The sequence below is a fragment of the Canis lupus genome, chromosome 34, assembly GCF_003254725.2.
Source record: "Canis lupus dingo isolate Sandy chromosome 34, ASM325472v2, whole genome shotgun sequence".
In the NCBI taxonomy this organism is placed as follows: domain Eukaryota; kingdom Metazoa; phylum Chordata; class Mammalia; order Carnivora; family Canidae; genus Canis; species Canis lupus.
In genome coordinates this window covers 6,983,427-6,987,704 of record NC_064276.1, presented here as the reverse complement: position 1 = coordinate 6,987,704, position 4,278 = coordinate 6,983,427, and the positions used below count along the sequence as shown (strand labels likewise).

General features: G+C 53.9%; 1 pseudogene; it reads left to right on the top strand.

Annotated features, from left to right (window-relative positions):
• Positions 1 to 3,037: 3,037 nt before the first annotated feature.
• LOC112662731 (glucose-induced degradation protein 8 homolog) lies at positions 3,038 to 3,829 on the top strand (annotated as a pseudogene).
• Positions 3,830 to 4,278: the final 449 nt, after the last annotated feature.

Genomic DNA, 4,278 nt, shown 5'->3' with positions numbered 1-4,278 from the left:
GCATGACCCTGGGGGCAGGAGTGTGGGAGCAGTGGCTAGCATAGGGGGCTGGCCACACTCTGCCCAGCACGTCCTTGCCACGACTCCCCACAGAAGGACCGAGTACCTAGAAGTAATGGAACTTGGGTTTCTTTGTAAGAAAGTTGCTGATGGAAACCAGCCACTCGTGGCCGAGTTGGACGCCACATAAGAGCATGATGGTTGTGGGCCAGGACATAGAACTTTTGGAAAAGTGAGGCTGACATGCCACATTGACAGGCGGCTTTGATCTCGGGTTGCCCCGCACAGTGTCTGCAAAAGCAGCAGGACTTGTGAAACCCTTTGTTGACTTGAGAGGTACAGCTTTTCACAAACTAAAATGTTGGCAAGTGCTGAGCGGAGCATGTGCACAGGAAGCATCAGCTGGGTGGCACAGGACCCGGGGAGGCCGCGGGCCTGGGGCTGGGTGTGGCTTGAACCCCCGACTCTGGGGCGAGGGCACCCGGCCAGATGTCGCCACCCGGCCGGCGGTGCTCAGGAGACCTGGGGCCCCAGGGCGCCTGCATACACCCAGGCTGGGATGGGGGCCGGCGGGGCCGGAGAGCCTGTGCGGCGGCTGAGGGCTTGCCCGTCCTGAGGCCAGGGAGCAAGGGGCTGCCCCAGCATCCCTCTGCGGTTAGAACCAAAAAACCTTGAAGGAGCCTCGGTGTCCATCGAAAGGTGAATGGATAAAGAAGCTGTGGTCTATGTATACAATGGAATATTCCTCAGCCATTAGAAATGACAAATACCCACCATTTGCTTCGACGTGGATGAAACTGGAGGGGATTATGCTGAGTGAAGTAAGTCAGTCGGAGAAGGACAAACATTATATGTTCTCATTCATTTGGGGAATATAAATAATAGTGAAAGGGAATAGAAGGGAAGGGAGAAGAAATGTGTGGGAAATATCAGAAAGGGAGACAGAACGTAAAGACTCCTAACTCTGGGAAACGATCTAGGGGTGGTGGAAGGGGAGGAGGGCGGGGGGTGGGGGTGAATGGGTGACGGGCACTGAGGTGGGCACTTGACGGGATGAGCACTGGGTGTTATTCTGTATGTTGGTAAATTGAACACCAATAAAAAATAAATTTATTAAAAAAAAAAAAAGAACCAAAAACCTTGGAAACAACCGAGAGGGGCCTCCAGGGGGCAGTGGTGAGGCAAGCTCAGGCACACCCAACCCTGGAAATGCTTCTTGGCCCTTAGGGACAAGGAAAAAGGCCCAGGACTTTGCTTTTCTTCTTTTAAGTCATAAAATGACATATTGGAACATGCAGTGGACATGGGTGGATGCTTTACTTTTTTTGATAATGTGAATGTGTTCTTTTTTATTCCTGTAATAAAACTATAGTTAAGGACCTATGTACTTAGGTGCTTCCCCGCCCCGCCCCCCAAAGGTCTAACTGCATGTGGCTACCAGCTTCGTGTGTGTGTGTGTGTAGGGGGAGTGGGCAGCCTGGCCTTGCCCTCAGGGCAGCCACCGAAGCACCTTCTTCCTGTCTGTTGTTAAGCACAGGGGCGGCCCAGAGAGGTCCCTGTCTTCCTCCAAGGACACACAGCCACACAGCGAGGCAGGGAGAGGGCTGCAGGAAGGGGCCAGGTGGGCAGGCAGGCCGAGTACCCAGCCCCGCAGGCAGGAGCAGGGGTCAGGCGCCAAAGACCAGCAGGTTGGGTGCAGCGGCGGCCTCAGCGATGCTGTTCCCATTTACAGGCATCCAGTGTTTGCCCCCAGACCCGGGGCCGGGCAACAGGCTGGTGGCCCCCAGGGACCGGGCTTCCAGTGCGCAGGCACACCCCACAGCTGGAGGGGATGCCCTTGTGGGTGCCCCGAAGCCCAGGTGGGCGGAGCCAAGTGGGGGCGGGGGCGGGGCCTGGGCAGAGGTGGGATGGGGTGGGGGGCGCACCCACCTGGTAACTGGAACCCCATCCTGTAATAGGGAGGGAACACACCGAAGTGCTCTTTGCCTGACTTTTTGAGTCTTTAGTGAGCATGTAACATGCAGCATGAAATGTTCTGTAATTGTGCCGAACCGACCCTGCAAACCCAAAGTCATGTCAAATGTTAAGTCACCGTCATTGACATTTGAAGAATGCTAGTGGAAAAGAACACAGGCCCCAGAGGAAGCTGCCCTGATTTGTATCCTGTGTGACGTCGGCCAAGTTACTAAGCTACTCTGTGCCACCTCCATGCCTTGTCCGTAAAATGAGCGTAGTACCTACCTCTCTGGATTTGTGTGAGGAGCTGAATCATTCTATACAAAGCTGTCGGATGCTCCCTGGTTCACAGAAGAGGCCCAGTAACACAGCAGAGGGAGATCAGGGGACAAGCCTGGAATCTCTCTCTTCTCTGAGGGCAGAGCTGACTGTGACACGTCCCTGTCCCTGGACTTGCAGACAAAGTGCCAGAGCCAGTTCCTTCCATGTGCGATGCTGGTGACCTAGGTTTGCCAGGCGATGAAGTGGAGGAAGGCACCCAGGGTGGCTGCTGCCTGGCTGTGTGCAGCAGAGGTGCTGGCTTCTGTGGGCAGCATGGGGCACATCCCAGCGTCCCCATCCTTGGTGCTGGGGATCCTCCTGCAAAAGTTCTCCTTGTGGCTGAGTGTTACTCCTGACTTGGCTCTCTGGCCCTCCTGGGAATTCAGAAAGCGACCTAGCACCTTCTAATAAATCCTAGATGCTAGACTGGAGCATCAGCCATGTGCGTGCAGGTGACACAACAAGCAGGCATCACGTGGCCTTTGGAGCGTGGAGCCAGGGGGGGACTGCAGTTCCACTTCTCATCTCACAGGACAGCTTCACTGGTGATACTGGCAGCGTAACACCAGCCTGATAATATCTGCCTTTTAAAATGTGAAGATCAGGCGGCTCCCGGGCAGGCAGCCGTGGAGGCCGTGGAGACCGCGAAGCGCGGGAGGGAGGCGACCTGCCAAGGGACAGCGTTTCCCGCGAAGGCTCCGGCCTGCAGGGGGGCGGCCAGCCCCAGGGCGAGGTGCTTGTGCTCCACGAGGAGGATGGCATTTATTGCACCAGCGCAGCGGAGCTGGAGCCGAAATAAATCAGAATGAGTTATGCAGAAAGACCCGATGAAATCACGAAAGATGAGTGGATGGAGAAACTCAATAACTTGCATGTCCAGCGGGCAGACATGAACCGCCTCATCATGAACTACTTGGTCACAGAGGGCTTTAAGGAAGCAGCAGAGAAATCTCGAATGGAATCTGGGATTGAACCTAGTGTGGACCTAGAAACACTTGATGAGCGGATCAAAATCCGTGAGATGATCCTGAAAGGCCAGATCCAGGAGGCTATTGCGTTGATCAACAGTCTCCATCCGGAGCTCCTGGCCACAAACCGGTACCTTTACTTCCACCTGCAACAACAGCACCTCATAGAGCTGATCCGCCAGCGTGAGACCAAGGCGGCGCTGGAGTTCGCACAGACCCAGCTGGCCGAGCAAGGTGAGGAGAGCAGGGAATGCCTGACGGAGACGGAGCACACCCTGGCCCTGCTGGCCCTTGACAACCCAGAAGAGTTGCCGTTTGGGGACCTGCTTCACATGATGCAGAGGTAGAAGGTGTGGAGTGAAGTTAACCAAGCTGTCCTAGATTATGAAAATCATGAGTCAATACCCAAGCTGGCAAAATTACTGAAACTACTCCTTTGGGCTCAGAATGAGCTGGACCAGAAGAAAGTAAAATATCCCAAAATGACAGACCTCAGCAAAGGTGTGATCGAGGAGCCCAAGTAGAGTCCGTGCCGGCGGCCCTGTGCTTCCCCGGCAGGGACTCCTCAGAGCAGCCATCTGTGACTCAGATTTTGACTGCAGTAGAGAACTCTTTTTTCCCCTTTTTATATTTATTTATTTATTTATTTATTTATTTATTTATTTATTTATTTGACTCGGCATCTTTTTTAAAGGGAAGTGTGGCCCTTTTAAGTGCTGGAAAACGTGCAGTGAATGGCACTGTCTCTTTGGCAGTGTGGTGCAGACTCTGCACCCTGGGCATGCTTTGAAGGCGAGGACAGGACGCAGGGCGCTCCTGCTGTTTGGCTCCTGAAGGATCGCACCCCCATGGAGTGTTCGGTTAGGAGGGGATATTGTTGAACTGAGGCCTCCCACTCAAACCTACGAAAAGCACTGGTCATTATTTGCTTTGTTAGCTTCTAGGCAGAACATATGTTTTCTCAGATTTCCCAAGACTTGTCAGGCCTTTGTGGAGAAGTTTTCTCTTACCCCTTGGTTTTTTGTTTTTGTTC